Below are 18,820 nucleotides of genomic sequence, written 5' to 3' on the forward strand. Positions count from 1 at the left end.
AACTCTCAAAAACTGTTGAGAATTATGAGGAAGCATTGGGCTATACTTACTCAGGATTCAATATTAAGGAGACATATTGGTAATAAACCGGAGGTTTCATTTAGGAGAGGCAACACCCTCAATAACATTCTTAGTCATAGTTACATATCTGATATAAGTAAACCAAGTTGGCTCAGTTTATATAACCTGGGTTTTTAGAAATGTGGCAGCTGTGCAATGTGCAGATGGGCATGGCAGACTAAAAAAGATTTCCATGGCATCGGTGGTAGAAAATGTGACATAAAATCACATATAGATTGTAACACCAAGTATGTGGTATATATGCTTATTTGTAAATTTGATAAAATATATGTGGGTAGTACCATTCGCCCACTGAAAGTAAGAATATCTGAACATTGGAGAGCGATAAGGCAGGAAGATGAACGGTATCCCATAGCTTCTCATATGAAGGGGTGTGACGCACAGGGAATTCATAACGATTTCAAGTTCTTTGGTTTTGACTATTGTGAATTAAACCCATGAGGTGGCAATAGGGAATTAGCTTTAAGGAGAAGGGAATCCACATGGATCATACGATTAGGAGCCGTAGAGCGAGGTCTGAACTCGGATTATGAGATGGAATGTTTCCTTGGTGATAAATAAGTGGTCCTCACATAGAAAAAGATTATTGAGTATGGAATTAGCTTTGTATGATTGCCCCTTTGGGAATATTTAGTAATTTCTGTTTATCAGATTATATATGGTCTTTGTTAGCAACCCAGCTTAAGGAACTATTTTGGTTGCGGGTCACAGTATAAGAGATGCAAGTATTTTTCTTTTTTCTTTTGGGAATGTGCCAGGTATTCACTGTATGAAATGTACTAATCATTGGTACATGATTGGGAATAAGAACCCAGATATAAATTGTTATTGGACTAGTAATGAAATGTCATGCAATATGAATAGGACCGGTACCATGTAACTACAGCACATTATGGGCTATACTCTGGGCTATATACATTTGATATACTATTATCCAAATTACGGTTCATTATTACAAATTATAGAGGCAATAATATCTGGGCAAATAAGATATACTAACACGAGTGGTCTGAATACTGTTCGCGCAATCTGTGAAATCGGCGAAGTACGTTTGACAAGATAGGAGGCAGATTTATACTGATATGGAGTAGTCTGTTTTCCATTTCGTTGTTGCTTTTCATAGGTACAATAGTCCTTTCTTTATTACTATGCACGAGACCGCAGCTTTTAAAATGGCGCAGTGGGAATTCTTTCCCTTTCTGCAGTGGTATCCGGCACACTCGCGGAAGACCACTATCGGGTATCAGTCGTTTGTAAGGGAAGTACACAGGTAAGAGATGGAGTCGATTAATGGTTGTTTTGTATTTTCAACTAAGATTACTTTATTCACAGTGGTTAACTAATGGATTTTTAATAATATCACTGCAGGATACGCCGGTCGATATTTGAATGAGCCATCCTATTGTGACCGAATCGAGAAGTTAAGACTTTTTTGTCAGGTGAGCGTCAAGGGTGACGGTAATGAATGTATTAGACATGATTCTTAAGATGTGGTAAAGTAGGTTACAAATGGAGAAACTTTTTTCTCTTAGGTCAGCTGATACGTGTTTTGGCTTTTGGATATAGAATAGGAACAAAATCTAGAATCATAAGGTACAGAGTTTGTGTTATTCACTAGGGGCACAGTGTTGATTTGGATGTGAGGTAGCATGATGGTTATGCACAGGATTTGCAGCACGTTTTTGGTGGATTTTTCAGTATTTCTTTGAGCATGTTCTTAGGAATTATGTAAAATCTCTTGTATCCTGCACTTTTCTACACTGATTCAAGTCCGAATAGAGGTAGTTTCACACATAAATAAGGGCTTAGCTGTACAATTAAAACATCCTTTGAGCATCTCATATATTAATTAATCTATTAGAGCAAGAATAGATAATGATAAGCGTCATGGACACATAATTGATTGGAGCACAGTTTCCACTATAAATGTACACTTTTATTCACTAAGAAGGGTGGGATTGCAATTTAATTTATGTGAAGTTTATAATGATTTGTTATTTATGGGAATATTGTTATAGGAGGTCCTGAGGAAGTCTTGGGGTATTCCCCGGATGAAACACGTTTTGACGAACAAGTGAAATTTAAGGACGAACAAGTGAAATTTAAGAATACTCTTGAGGATTGGAAATGTGATTTTCTTTTGAAGAACAAGTGGTATTTGAGATTACTCTTGAAGATTGGATATGTGAATTTCATTTGGAATACAATTGTTCATTTTTTGAAGATTGGAGATGTGAATTTCTTTGGGAAACACAATAATCTATTTAAAATAAACATTTTCTCATCACTTGGAACAGATAAATTATGGACTTTATTATAACTTATGTTAATACCTTGTAATTATCTCGTGATGTAAACGTGTGCTACTACATATTGTCAGAATCTGAAACTATAAATAATTTTCCAACAACAGAAACATAAATTAATGAACATCCCAGAATAATGCAAAGTTCTCAGAAGTATATGATACTTCCTGGTTCAAACCTATAAACAGTTGCGGCTCACAGGGGTTACAGGGGGCGTAGCAGCACATTAAGGGGGGGGGGGAAACTTACCTCCACGCCGCGCCGCACTGCATCTCCCCCTCTCCCCCGTCTCCTCACAGGCACAGGCTCCCAGCCTGCATTGTGGCCAATCCTGACGCTGCTCAGAGCAGCATAAGGATTTGATGGGAATGCCCAGCCAGGGCACTCCCAGGCAGACTGGGAGCCTGTGCATGATCTCTTTAGCCCGGCAACACAGTGCGGGGCTGGAGAGAGCCTTTGCACATGTGTTTTGGCTGGCCATGCGCACTGAGGGGAGTGCCCCCTCAACCCCAATGCCCTGCCCCTTTAACAATTAAAGGATAATAAACAGTTTTTTATCCTTTCATTGTTAACGGATTTGCAGCAGTTGCTGCTGGCGGGGGTGATGCTCCTCCACCACAGCAGAGGAGCCGCCACTGCCTATAAAGAAGTCTTTCTGAAAACTAAATTACGGTGATCAGTTCTCTTTGGTGTTTCCTTCTAAATCAGGGTTGTTCAATGGTGGTTAGTAAGGGTAGCATTCATGACATTCTTCAGTATTTCCATCTGATCGGTAGACCTCTAAAGATCAAGGGCACAACATTGACCTGGCACTACATCGGGACATCTACATCGGGGGACTCTATATTGACTAAGGTAAGCAATAAATGTAAATTAAGGAAAATAAATTAAGGCTCAATTAAAAGGAAAGATTAAATACATTTTGAGCAATTAAAGGTAACTAAATTAAATGTTTTACTTTTTGTTTAAAAAAGAATAGAAAAGATCTGGACAGTGGTTTCTGTATGAGGTATACAAGGTCGGAAAAATGAAAGGTAACATTTATAATGCAATTAAATGGCATTAAAAAGAGGGTTCTGAAACTGCTTCTGAGATATGTCACTTCAATCGTCTATTTTTATTCATCTTGTTTGGTTAAATATAAAATGCTTTAAAATTATTAATATTGGAAATACACATTACGGAAAGATTGTGACAATTGTGTACATTTAATAAAATGATAATGATATTAATTGACAAATTGTTTTAGAATATGGAATAGGTTTAAAGTGAGAAAAATAATTAAAGTAATTCAAACAAATATAGGGTAGAATTGTAATTATAATTATGATTTTATTATGGTTGAAAAATAATTTTCTCAATTAAAATATAATATAATCACTAAAGGGATAACTTTAAAGTTACTATATGGTATAGTAAAAAGTAGATTATATAAATAAAATAAATACAAATAAAAAATTTAAGTAAGAATAAGACTAAAGTAAAAGGGAGTAAATGAATGAAATAGCATTTGTTACACTTAAAGGAAAAAAGTTTACAATTACAGTTAAGAAAAAATACTATCAAAATAATCAAAAATATTTCAAATAAAAAAAAAAGCTTAAAGCACATTTTTGGTCTAATTATTGGGGTCAAAGTTGCGGTAAAATAAATTATGAACTTACCTTAACAATCTAGTGGTTCTCAATGCTGTGCCTTTTGTGTAGTTGTAGGTCGATGTTGTGGGAGTTCATAAAGCAAAATACAAAGTGGGGCACACTTAGATACAATGGGCATCCACAATATTAAATCTTGTGCTGGGGGTGGGATGGGAAAGAACAAGATGCGATTTTTCTTGTTAGATTGTGAATTCCTACAAAACCTGTACATTTCTGAGCACACACAAAGTGATAATCAACATCCTCCTAACTAGGAAATGGTCAGACTCTTACTCCATCAAGTAACTAACTTTCCAGGACAGAAAGTGAAAGATATTACTACCACAATTTATGAGAATGATAGAGGAATGGCTTTCTCTGTGGGTAAAAATGTATTCTATGTAAAGTAAAATAAATAGAACAAAAATTATTTTGCACATGTGGTTGATCTTTCCATTTTATGAAATTGAAGAAAATGAACAACTCCACAAGAGTGATAAGGCAGCCTAACAAAGTCACATCACGGGTGCAAAAATATACCAGAAAACTTTCGCCCGGTATAGCTTTCAAGGAGCGCTATTACACTTGTACTGATAATCGGAAAAACATACGTTCGTTTAGGTGGAGTTGTAGAACCCTACCCATACATTTACACACATTATTTTACACATTTGTTTACGAAGGAGGCACTATGAATTTCAATGTTGCTCATTGACAGTGAATCGTTATCTTGAAAATATCACACGGGTCCTGCTATTGGGATAAGTAAGACAAAGGAAATGGACTTTTGAGAGGTCCAAGCCTGTGCATGAAATACGGTGTCATTAGGCCAGGCATCAGTAGGTCCTGGGTAGTCTTTGGTGTGACAATAATGCAGTTTATGGGCAAATGTGAATATGTAGTGTATCTTCTCATTTCATTGCACAGCTTTTCTAATATGGAGTCCATGCTGGGAATAAGCAATCACACTGGAGGTGAAACCCGGTACCTCCAAGTTGCACTATGATCCCTGCAGTAGGCAGATCAACCTGCTAGGATAACACTCTATTGTTTGCAGGTTATAAGCAGATCTGAACTGTAAGGAACATTAAGCTACTGAGACCATCATGAGTGGGGCAAGTGGAATTCTCTGAGGGAATACAGTTCCTGGCCATTCTGAATAGCCTGATGTTTCAGGGCATGGGATTTCAGGACCTGTACTGGACCTAATAATCTGGACCCAGAAACTTCAGACCCGGAGTCTTTTGCAGTGCTGCTGATGATGCGTGTAGTTGCTATTGCCAGTCCCCAGCCCTCCTCTTGCAAAAGTTCTCTCCACAGCTTTCCACTTATCTATTTTCTTCTCCCCAGCCACACTGCTGTTACCACCTGGATGACAGCCATCAAAGTAGGCTCTGCACTTGTTAATGACCTCCTCCAAGGGGTGACAAATGAGTGTGAAATTGTGGAATTTGGCCAAGTATTCCTGAGTCTACATGTTCTTCACCATTCCTAGGAAAATAGCCTTCAATTCCCAGATTTATTCAGAGAGACACTGACCTATCAGAATACGAGATTAGGGCACCCCTGATTGCCCTGGAACTTAATCTGGGGAACTGTGCGTAAAAAAAAATGACTTACACCAGGCAGCGCCGGCGTAGGGGAAAATGGAGCTTGGGCGTCAAAAAATGGGGCAAGTCAGGCTGAGGCAAAATTTTCGCCTCAACCTGATTTGCGCCATTTTTTTTTACTCCCAACCCCCATTTAAATGACTCCTGTCTTAGCAAAGACAGGAGTCATACCCCCTTGCCCAATGGCCATGCCCAGGGGACTTATGTCCCCTGGGCATGGTCATTGGGCATAGTGGCATGTAGGGGGGCACAAATCAGGCCCCCCTATGCCACCCAAAAAAAAAATATATATACTTACCTTAAGTACCCTGGGATGGGTCCCTCCATCCTTGGGCGTCCTCCTGGGGTGGGCAAGGGTGGCAGGGGGTGTCCCTGGGGGCATGGGAGGGCACCTCTGGGCTCCTTCCGAGCCCACAGGTCCCTTAACGCCTGCCCTGACCAGGCGTTAAAAAATGACGCTAAAGCGGCTGGACGTCATTTTTTTTTACCTGCCCACTCCCGGGCGTCATTTTTGCCCGGGAGTGTAAATACGGCGCACATGCCTTGGATTCATTTTTTAGAAGGGAACGCCTACCTTGCATATCATTAACGCAAGGAAGGTGTCCACGCTAAAAAATGACGCAAACTCCAAGATCTTTGGCGCTAGACGGGTCTAACGCCAAAGTATAAATATGGAGTTAGTTTTGCGTAAAAAAAAAGACGCAAATCCGGCGCAAACAGAGTATAAATATGCCCCTAAATATGCAGTTTGACCCTGGGTATAACGCTCAAGCTAGTTAGCAGTTAGAGGGTTCTTGTTGGTACTGTCAGCGATAAATTTCGACTGACAGCATACCTCCTTGAGAGCTATAGTGGGATGGGGAACGGGGAAATAACAACATGGTAGCCCAGAGATAGCTCATGCCTAACTCATTTAGCACTTTGTTTGCATGTTTCCACCAGCAAGTCCCTTTACATATTCTGTAGGAAGTACTTCCATAGCAGATTGCAGATGCACACTTGCCAGGGAATTTCTGACAAAATAGATGTAGGACAGGTCTTCAGGCAGCTATATCTCATGCAGGTTGTGTACACAGTTCTGCAGTAATAGGGTACCAGGGCCCAATTTTAACAAAGTGTGCAGGCCTTGATTTTCTACTACTTGTATGTCCCTGGCTTTGTTATAACCCCAAATCTCTGTACCAAAGAGAGCAGCTGCAACTGCTTTCTTCTTGCAGACCTTCAAGGGGCATCTAGCGTCTGGCTGCCTATCTTTTTGACAAATCCAAAGAATGCTTTACACCATGCTTTAGAGCTAACTGTGGATTTCTCCAGAAGAGGTCAACAGCTCAGTAAGTGAAGAAAGCACAAGCCCAAACAATCAAACTAATCAACCTTTGCTAGTGATTCCCCGTCTATCTTAAAACATGTCCTTAATTGCAAACCTGTTTTCATCACCATGACCTTCGTGTTCATGCCATTAATAAATAAGCTCTACAAACCATCAGAAGTGTATTGATTATAGCATGCGTGAAGGGTTCAATTAAAGATAGCAGTACTGTGTCATCCACATGTAGTAATACTGCTACCTTCTCACCTAATAGATTAGGGCAATCTATGCCTGTTTCCTCTAGAGAGGCAGTAACATAATTTATAAATAAGCTAAATAAGAGTGGGGCTAGCACTGCCGAACCCAGAGAGGAAAGGGAAAGAAGGGCTACATTCCCCTTCTGGACTAAATCGGACTCCCGCTGTGTTGTAGGAGCTTGGCGGTGGGCGTAGCAGTAAGGACATACGAGACAACTTGGGTTTATAGGTTTGGGAAAGATGTGTATTTTATTGATACTTCACAAGTCCTTTCTATCAGTCTTTGAGTCTCTCTCTCTCTCTCTCTCTCTCTCTCTCTCTCTCTCTCTCTCTCTCTCTCTCTCAGTGAAGTAATCTCTTCTTCCTCTTCTCTCTTTCAGGTCTTCTGGAGTCTCGTTGATGATCTCGTGGTGGAATGGCATCATCAGGGAAGCCAGGAAAGGAAAGAAGGTAAGGTAAGACGTAACTCTGGACTTTACTTCTTGGACTGTTTTAATATGGTGGAAGGATTTAGAGAGAGAGTGTGGTGAACTAGTAAGGAAAACGGTGTATTGGGGATAAGGGGAAGGTTTAACCCGATAGTGCAAACACCTTAGTGAACTAGATGCCTCTGGAGGACACGTCAAATTTACATCACCCGTGTCATAAAGGTAAGTGTAGATTTTAGTGGAAAAAAAAAATCACACAAGCAAATAATTTTCTTATCCTTCAAGCAAACCACAACAATAGCAAAATAAGGCAATCAGGTAAAAAAAAAAAAAAATTCTATGGCAATTCCTGCCAGTTATTCCCTGTTTAGTCACTTCTCTTCCTCCCCCCCTTCGCCCCTTTTCCTCCCTCTCTTTCCCTCCTCCTTCCCCACCAAAGCGTTTATCCTGCTTTGGAAGCAGGACCGTACCTGCTTGAGCCACACCCCTCCAGGGACGTGGCAGAGTATCGGTGTTTCTGTGCTTCCTTGCCCTTCGTCAAGGTTTTCTCCGGGACTCAGCTGTTCCAGGTGGCTCCGCTCCTTGTGTGGTCCTTCGTTCTGTCTGTCCCCTGTTTCTGCATCTTCCCGCTCCATTTTCCCTTCTGGTCCCACAGCATCCTCTCCTGTCTGCTCCTTTACTTCTGCGTCGTCCTCCAACTGCCACGGACGTCCCGCGTGTTTTTTCACTACGGGAATCCGGATATCTGGATTTCCGAGGGGAGTGTTTTCCTATCCCGCCCCCACGGTGCCCCCGGGGTATCGGCTGGTCTGGAGGCCGCCATCGTGGGTGGCCGGGTGTTCCGGCACCCAGCTACAAGGAGTGATGTCCTTCATTGACTTTCAACAGAGGTGGGTCAATGCCAAGCAGGTAAAGGCTGCTCCAAAACGTTTGTCTGTATACCGGAGAGAAGGCAGACCTCAGATCGATAAATATGAGGTAAAGCGGGTATTTCCTGACCATCATGTATCTGGTGCATAATAAATAAAGACAGAATGCCTGCTCAATGGTACCAATCACATTTCTAAAGCCTGAATTTCAGTTTATTAACACTTTTTGTGCATCAGCCCAGCCCTTCAAATTGTTCAGGAGTATTTTCCCACTCCCTCTAAGAGAGAGATGGGTCTGCAGAATGTGGGATCAGTAAAACTACCTTTCTAACGCAGGGGGAGCAATATAGCAGTATGTCAGAACTGTGGAATACAGCCTGACTAGAGCACAGCATTATAGACATTCACCAAGATGACAGCCAAAAAGTCTGGATGTGCTAGGAAAAGGTCTACAGGGATTGGGGCCAGAGGCTTTATTAGACTTTTGCTGCCTTGTAGCTCTCATTACTTCAGGGCAAGGAAGATGGAAACTGTTCGTACTACCAATGACAGGAAATTCCTGCACAGACCCAACAGACTCAAGCTTTTTTCCAAATAGTTTTATGAAATGGACCACCCGCACATTGGCCCTGTTGAAATGTTCAACCTTTAGACCCTGCTCATTACACCCCGAATGAGACCATCTTCAAAAATAGCTTGGTATAATCTGCTCTTATAGCAGCCAGTAGGATGTTCCATGATTTTGCCTGCTTATTTCCTTTCTTTGCATGAGCAGGTTTTTGTAAATTCTTCTTGGATCCAGTACAGTACCAGTATAGAGGGGTGTTACTCCTAATTGTTTCCCTCTAGGATAAATAGTTTTTTCTAGAAGGATGCAATGTTCTTCATCACTGAATTTTAGGCTTTAAGGGTTGATGATTCCAGACCCAACTCATAGCCTGCTGTCTGGCTTAAATCAGATGTTATGAGGCTCATGAGGGTAGACTGGACATTCTCACATATTGGTTTAGACCACTTTACCAACCTTACATTAGTAGTTTTATCCAGAGCCATCAGGTAGAGTAAGCTCTTGATGTGGATAGATGTCACCTTTATGGGGTTATGATCACTTTCTGTTCTAGGGCTTATCTTCAAGTCACTCTGCCCTCTTCCACAAAGTTAATCAACACATAGTCCAGTATTGTCCTCCCACCAGTCTGTCTATAGGAGCAGTTTGCTGGACTATTAGACTGTGTGCTCCCTTTCATAAAGCACATGGCTATACTGAACAATAGAGAGGTAAAGCTAGCATCTCCTTTGTTTGTCCTTTCTCTAGGAATAATTGGGTCAGGTTACTGGTACCCCCAGCCTTCGTCCTGTTCGTTACATCAACTCTCCAAGACATTAGCTGTCAGCGGGTGTTGAAATCACCACGTACAATCAGCACATTAACTGTCCAAGGCTCTTTATCAATGTGGACCTTACTAATGATGCCCTCCAGTGCCATAAGTGGACTGCTGACCTTGCTATTATGCCCAGGTGGTATATACACACTCAAGATGTACATACTCTCCTTTTTAGGTAAATGTACAGTTAACTGTATGCTGGACGTCCCATGGGAGGTCGTTGACTGTGAGAGGTTGAGCTGCTACCCATAGTTTAGTTGAAATATATATTACTACCCCACCCATCGGACGTCTTCTGTTCCCTTACTGACATAATGTGGTAGAAAGTGTATCCATTTAAGGCCACCTCTACAAGTGCCCACATCTTCTGGACACAATGTATGTTTGTCTCATTGATAAACCATACCCAAATTAGGTCACCCACTTTACCTGCCAGGCCAGTGATGGTCCATGATAAGATGCACAGATTTGCATCCATAATGTTGCATGACTGTTTTTTAATATAAGTGTGTGTAAGAAATGTGAGTGTCAAACTGTTAAATATAATTTATGGGTGGTGAGAGTGTTTTCCTGTTGTTTTTTTTACTATCCAGTTGAGCTGGCAGCCAGATCCAATTCTCCATAATGAGATTTTCTGCTCTGCCATCTTTAGGAGGATAGTTTAGTTTAACTCATCTCTCCCTGTGATACAATTAGCTAAGGATTCCTTTTTGTAGGACAGTACTTTTACAGAAGGCTTTGGTGTTGTACTTCATTGTGGGCTGTACACCACCGCTGGGTTGCCACTCAGCAGAGCAGGAGTTGTGAACAATGTTCCCTCTAATTTTTTTCTTCTGTGTGCAGCAATAAAGGGTCTCTCATGCAACGCCTCACTATGTAAGAGATTGCTTTGCACGAGCTACCAAAGTCAGTAGGTTTTGCCATTTCAAATGAAATGTAAAAGGTGCATTTGTACTCACTCTTAGCTGCATTTAATAATTACATTTAAGTCAGACGTTCTAATATGTTTTTATTCCACACCAAAATGATTATACCAGCCCCTGTGGCACTTACTCCATTAGCACTTGTACTCAACAGGTACAGAAAAAATAGAACTCAAATGTTAGTGCAATTAGGTGAATCAATCAATCAGGCACTGGTAAAGCCTGGCTTATCACCCATGGGGTTTTAAGGTGCTGTAGTGGGCGTGCTGATCGCTCACAGAGCCAGGTCTTGAGATCCTTCTTTAACTGCCTTAACGAGGTGGCCTGTCTGAGGTTGAGTGGGAGTGTGTTCCATATCCGGGCTGCGAGGTAAGAGAAGGTTCTGCCTCAAGCTGTGCTCTTCCTGATTTGTGGGATGGCGGCAAGGGCAAGTTGGGAGGATCAAAGTTGCCTGGTGGGGTGTAGAAGGTCAGGTGGTGGTTGAGGTTGTCCGGTCCGATGTTGTGAAGTGCCTTGTAGGTGTGTGTCAGTAGCTTAAAAGTGATGCATTTGTTGACCGGGACCTAGTGAATGTCTCTGAGGTGGGCAGAGATGTGGTTGTGGTGGGGGATGTCCAGGATGAGTCTGGCTGCTGCATTCTAAATTCTCTGTTGTCTTGCTTGTAGCTTCTTTGTGATTCCGGCGTAGAGTGCATTGCTGTGGTCCAATTTGCTGCTAACAAGAGCGTAGGTGACTGTCTGTCTTGTCTCAGTGGTCTTGTCTTGAAAATCTTCCAAAGGTGATGCAGAGTGTGGAAGGATGACGATGAGCCAGCGTTGACTATGGGCAGGGTGGTGTGGCGTGCAGAGGCAGGTGAGGGAGCAGAAGCAGCAGAAGAATGGTTCATGAGTATTCTTTGGGTCGGCTTAGTGGCAGGCTGAGGATCTTCTGTGGTTGATGGCATTCAGAGCATTGGCGTTGTGTTGGTGGGTGGTGTGGGATCCAGGGTCCATGGTGCTGGGTGTGTTCTGGGCACAGATGGGTGCAGACGGGCTTGCCTTTGGCCTGTAGTTGGCACACCGGCTATGCGATCCCACAGAAGCTGCCATTTAAGAAGCGGAGGGAGTGGGAGGGACCGTTCAGCTGGGAGGGCGGGAAAGTGCTTCACAGGGAGGGGGCAAGGCCGCAGCAGCAGCGGCAGGAACAGAGCGAGGGAAAATGTCAAACTGTAAAAGCAACAGCACAAGAGTGCAAAGAGAGGGAAAACAGAAAAATTTAGTAAACAAGATGAAAAGGCAAGAAAGACAGAGACACACAGATACAGATAGCGACTAGGCCACCAGGGATGAGGTGCAGACAGGTGCCTGTGGGTGGAGGTGAGCCTTGATCGCAGAGCCGGTAGGCTCTCAGGGGGATCAGCATCAGCAGCAGGAGAAAGCAAACAGACTCTTACCAGAGGGTCAGTGGAGTCGCCCCTCACTGCGCAGCAGCTGCCATTAAGAAGGGGAGGAAGGTTGTGGGGGCCGGTCAACTGTGAAGCTGGAGGAAGGGAAAGTGCTTTGAAGGAAGGTGGTTGGGACTGCCAGTACAGCAGTGGCAGGGATGGACCACAGGAAAACGGCAAACAGCAATAGCAGCCACACAAGAGTGCAAAGAGAGGAAAAACAGGCAAAAAGAGTGAAAAAGATGAAATGGCAGAGACAGACAGAAACAGATGGTCGTTAGGCCAGTAAGGATGAGGCACAGGTGGGTGCCTGTTGGTGGAGATGGGCCTCGATCTCAGAGCCTGCAGGCTCTCAGAGATATCAGGCCTGAGATCACCTGCAGCAGGTGAAGTTGTGCAGGAGAGAGACAACAGATGCTGACCAGACAGTCAGTGGAGGATTTACTTTGAATAGTATTGGAGAGGATTCAACAAATCTCACAAATGTTTCCATTTCAATCATTGTTATAGGGTCCCTTTAGTGACTCGGTTGGACACCTTTATTTTAGCTTAGTTCCACGGCTTGTGCCTTTTACACTCATACACACTTTATTTATGTTTTTAGACTTTTTAGTAATTGTTTTGTATATTTTATCAGCTGCCTCTTCCAGGAAGGCATAGTTCATGTTGCCCTTTTTTCAGCCATTGTACAACATGCAATCTGTATGCTTGTTCAAAGCTGCTATGTACAGTACATGGCATGCCAACTTGTATTGCCAGCCCATGAGACAGTTCCACAAGACATAACATTACGTCAGGCCTGTTCTGCAAACTCTGCATGGGTTATTATATAATGAAGGAGGGTGGATGGCAATCCAGTCCTGACCATCCTGGGATGTGTACCACACGACAGACAGCTTTGCTGACCCTGACTCTTCAGCTTCCTAAGAGGATTACCATCCAGACAACAGGCATACCCCTGCTATTCTATTCAGGTATGGGGTTGGAGCTGATCCCTTAGGTCGAGCCTGGCAGAAGGGTCACAACCACTGTGTTCTCAGATCTAGACATAGGGTTTTGTAGGAAAGCCTTGAATCCCTAGACTTTCTAGAATCACACAAAATGGTGGGGTTGTTCATCTCCTTTACCTTGGTTGTAATGATGATTACTGTGTTGTCTTTCATCTGTCTTATTATTGCAGCACATGCTTTTAATACTAGAAAACAATTGTTTCAATAAATGCATTGAAATCCAGTTTACACCTTGTGTCCTGCCTTGGCACAAGTCACTGAGTAACTGAGTAAAAGATATGTGATCTGTTTCCACAACTTCCCTAAGGAGTCAGAGTGTCAGGTTTAGGTTGCCACAAATCACCTCTCCATGGATAGGGTTGGGTGTGGCACTGCGAGCTAGCCAGGAGTAAGGCCAACAGCTGCCAAGTGGAGTGGGGTTGGCGCTGTTTCCCACACTCATGGGTGCTGCTGCCCTAAACACAGTTTTATTTCCAAAATAGAATTGCACAACAGGATGAGTAGTTGATCCAGTCATGTTTTATTACTTGCATATCTTGTAGCATGCCCACCACAATATAAAAACAAGACTACAGTTTCTAAAATGCAAAGTGAAATAAAAGGATTGGATGGCATAGTCATGCTGATTTTGGACAATAACAGAAGATACACCCATGCTGTACACTGGATAGCAACAAATCAGCTATCCATGCCTGTTATTGGACAGCAACAGATGAGCTTGCATTGCATGGCACTGGACAGTGACAGATAAGCTAGTCATGTCTGAGGTTGGACAGCAGAAAATAAGCTAACCATGCCTGACATTGCACAGCACAGGGTGAGCTAGCCATGCCTGACATTGGACCGCAGGAGATGAGGTAGGTTTGCCTAATATGGGACAGCAGGAGATGAGGTAGGAGGGTCCCTCATTGGAGAACAGGAGGTTTATGCACACCGCAGCACTGACTGCAGAACTTGCATATTAATAGAATAATATTTCTTTTAATAGTCTACTTGTGTTATATTTTCCATAACAGACTATACTAATATCCTTAAATGACATTCCACACATGCAGCACTGCTCACTTTAGCCAGTTTCCACTCTTCAAGCCTTAAATTTATTTATTTGTAAACACTACTTAATAATTAATTCAAATGGTGAAGTGTCAAAAGAGCAATGAATATCTTTGGTGTATTTATAGCACACCGGTTAAGTTAATGCAGCCTGCATTTCCACCCACACGGAAACAAATAACGAAGTACACTTTAAAAAACCCTCATGTTACCGAGGCAGCAACTTTTGCACATTAGCAGAAAGTTCAGTGCTGAAGAGTGGTGGTTTTTGATGAAGCACAATAATAAATAAGAACCAGCGTAGAGTATCTCGCACCAAAAGCTGGGCTGCACCTATAAGTTAGAAACCATGCTGACAATTATGTCAGTTTGAGGCACCCTTTAGCCAGCAGACACTTCCCTAGGACTGCATCAGTATTCAGTGACTCAAAGAGGTAGTTAGGCTTCTACAGGCCAAAATAGAAGCAAGGGAAATGGGCTTCCCTCCACCAAGTTTAGAAGTTACAGAACAGAAGTGATTAGGGTGCAGTGGAGTCCTTGCACTGGACCTTGGGAGGACGAATGTATAAGTGGATCTACCAGGATTCAAACCTATGACCGGAGGATGAAAGATCCCTACAGTAGACACCTTAGCCCACTAAGTTGCCATAACCATCAAGTAAGCTCAGTTCTTTTCGTAGCAAAGCTATTATGGCTGTGTTGTTAAAAATGGACAGCTTTGTGCGAAGAGAATCTGCTGTACAGTTGCCCTCAAATACGAGACATCTGATAAATGGACAGGGGAAGATATTTTTTACTGTAACCCCTCTGCTGAAATTATGTTTTGTGTTTTTGCCTTAATGAAACATTGCTTAGCAAAACCACAGATCAGAGCCAAAAATGTAAATAAAAGGATGACACAAATAATTTATTTTTCAACTTCACAGAAGAAATAGTTGGACAGGAAACTTCGCTGCTAAAAATAAGACACACATTTAGATGGCCTTTGAGAAAAGTGCTGCCAATAATAGGGCACATCAGACTCAGAAGTTGAATTAATTGAAGCTTGAATAAAACAGTGCATTTCGCCACGTATAAATGCTGTCAGTATATGGTGTGTAAGGAATCTCTCACTGAGCTTAAACTTCCTTGTCAAAAACACACTCTCTTTATAACATAATATTTTTCAAGGTGCAGGAGAGGCAATTTTAACAATGAGTAGCACACCCTTTTACAATACATTGCCACTCTTGCAAACGAATGGAATAAAAATAATCTGATTTACAAAGTGACTAACTTCCTACCAGCACTTTAATAATAAACATAAACAAGTTCAACCTATCAAGGTGTATAAATTAATTTGACATAAACAAGCAGATGAAGCACTTTCGAATACACTGGGAAAAACCTAAATAATTTTAGAGTAAGAGATGAATTCACAATTGAATCACCCACATACTTTTCTACAACTAGCAAAACAAATAAAATGTCACTCTTGCTTTGTTTAAACATTAGGCAACATATATGGAATTTAAGGGAATTGTTTACCGTTGCCCAATTGATAGTTACATTAAAGTGAGGACCAAACGGCATTCAAACCAGCCACTCTTTGGTAACAGGCAAAAGGCCATTTCTTCAAAGACCCCCAGAATGCATTCACAATTTGTCAACTGCAATATTCATCAGTGTTGGAGCCTTCATTGCTTGACATGTACATGTTCTCAAATTTCAGAGGGCATACCTAAAGGAAGAGCTCACACATAGACCCTAGGTAACAAAAGTATGTGATGGGGGCAAGTGCTCATTTCAGTCCTAGGGATGGTGTATTTCTATGCTTGTCTTGTCTGCAGCAGAGCAGCTTCTTATTGCTTGATTATTTCCACAAAGCACTCCAGCAGCTCTCCTGCAAAATAAATTAGGGAGCATGCGACAAGTAGAAAGTCTACCTGCATCTGCTCTATGTCCCTGAGTGCCCAACTCGTTTTGGAGACCTCGCATAGTGTGTGAGTGCTTCCATGCATCTAGAGAATGTTTCATGCTGCTCATTTTAAACAGGCACTCAGCACCTCTCTCTTTCTGCATTTTAGACGTCCGTGCTCCAAAAGAGAACATGGGCACACCCTAAAGGGAACATAGGTTGTTTGTGACCACATCAAGTTCCATAATCCGAAAGTGAGCTACATTACTAAGATTCAGTTGGCAGACGTATGTAAGTAACATTTCATTCTATTCATTGTGGTAGCCAGTCATCTGCCATATGAATTAACTCCCCTTTTTTTTTAAATCCCAAGAGGTTGTAGTTATCAGTGGTGCTATTGATTCAGACAAGCTTAGCAGCCTTGGCCTGTTCAGAGGATGAGAGACAATAAAACTTAGGCAAGTAATCAATCTCCTTCATGGGAGTATCTTCTTTCCAATATACCATTAATGATCTGAGGTGGCTCTTGCACCCTCATGCCCAGAAAAGGTACTCCTGGAATACAAACCTGCACAGCTGCTGTGTCATTTGGTATGTAGGTCTCTGCATTGTCCAATAAATAAGGATCTGGTTGAATATTGGAGCTGCTGGATTATGTGCCTGTACAACTCCTGGTGATGTATTAATCTGATCAGTTGCCAATGCAGCTCCCAGGTCATTTTTATGCTTGTCGTCAAGGGACTAGACTTTACTGGAGCTGTATCTTGCGTGTTTTCAGAGCCTTTGAGACATCTCAGAGTTCTTTTTTTATATAACATTTTTGCAGTTCTGTTTTTCTTCCTGTTCATCTTCCTTGGCATAGAAGAGTTTACTTTCACTTGGTTACTTCTACAACGGGAGCTTGAGTCTTCTTACAGGGGTATAACTGTGATGTGTTTATGATACACATATCTCTGTAGTATGTAAACTAACCAACTGACATCACATTATCACTGGAAAAATTGAGCTTGAAAGTGCATTTTGATCTATGCAGTAGGTGTAGTAATCCAATGAGGCAAGCCACTCATATTTTAGCTTGTAGTCTATAAAGCAAGTCAATATGATCCCCAAACATAACAGAACAGGTTTAGCTGCATGGACTCCCATAAACTCTGTTTTCCTGCCTCATTGTCCACCCCTGTACCATGTGTCTGTGGGAGTACTAAACAAGCAAGCATATGTAACCTTTTGGTTTTGTCAATGTTTTTAGCCATGCTGCAATGCAGCATGGCCGCTGTGCAGTAAGATTGAAAGTTTAAAAATAACGTGCTATGACATGATAACTGTGTCAGAGTACTATATTTTTATTGCTAGCGGGAAGTTGGGGCAGGATACATCTACAATCTCCATGTTGACACCATCCCTCCATCAAAGATGCCTCCTGCCCCAGCCTCCAGCCAGCGATTAAAAAACTATTTGCTATGCTGCAACCACCACATCATAGCTTTTTTTAAACAAAAACTGTCAGCCCTGCCGCAAAGAAGTTGCACTGCTGTTTAATAAATCTTAAAGCAATGACAAAACCAATAGCTCACGTAGGCTAAACCTATTGACTTTGCCAATGCTTTGTTTTTCTTCTCAGTAACTTCCATCCACTAGATGTTGTCTGGTCACAAAATAGAATTCATCAGCCTTTCTGTTGAAGTAAACAAATTCAAGTAACTGCCAGACACAATAAATAAACCACTAGAATTACCATTCTCCTGACTCACAACTTTACATTGATTGGACCATATGTGTAATTTAGCCGAAATCACATGAAGAAGCTGGGAATGGAATCCGGTTCTGCTCTTGGTCCACACTACAGCTTGGGCACTGTGCAGTAACCAGACTCTGAATTTTCAACACAGATGATGTTAATGCCTGGTGCTTCTATACAGTTTGTCACCAAAACAACCCACTCCTTAAGTTTAGCCATGCTTAAAGAATGAAGAAAAACACATTTTTGAATGAACACCCGGAAGCAAACAATGTTATCACAGGATACAGGGACGAATAAATGGTACACACCTTTTCATGCACACCAATGAATGAATACAAAAATAAAAGTATACCAAAAGTAGACAAGTACGGTAATTTTTTGCTGGCACGATGCAATACTGTTTAGTATCCCCCTAACTGAGGTCAAACAAAATATTTGAGTAAGCATAGACTTACATTGTAGGTAGATGGACCGAGTGAGTGCCAATAAAGAGCCCTTCAAAAAACAGAGCTGAACACGCTCATGTATCCATAAGACCATTGACTGACAGCTGATGATTTAAGAGGTATTTAATCATCCACTGCGCAGAACTTCTGGTGTTATCGTCTTTTAAGACCCAACAAAGTTCTAGTTTCCTTGCTTGCTAAATGTACGCTGCATGGCACTCATGCTGCACCGCTTCGATATTTGGTTATAGCACCTTAATGGCAGTGATATCATACACTCCCACAATCCCCTGAAGCAGGAGGAGGGTAGAACTGCCACAAATGTGGGCACAGCTCGACGCCTGTAGCCGGCTCTGTCAGAGGTTCCTGTGCCTGACAGCGAAACTGCGTAGTTTTCATTCCACCGTATGACTTTCATCCACCACCAGGCATCCCCTTTATCTCA

This window comes from Pleurodeles waltl, chromosome 5 (genome assembly GCF_031143425.1).
Source record: "Pleurodeles waltl isolate 20211129_DDA chromosome 5, aPleWal1.hap1.20221129, whole genome shotgun sequence".
Classification (NCBI taxonomy): domain Eukaryota; kingdom Metazoa; phylum Chordata; class Amphibia; order Caudata; family Salamandridae; genus Pleurodeles; species Pleurodeles waltl.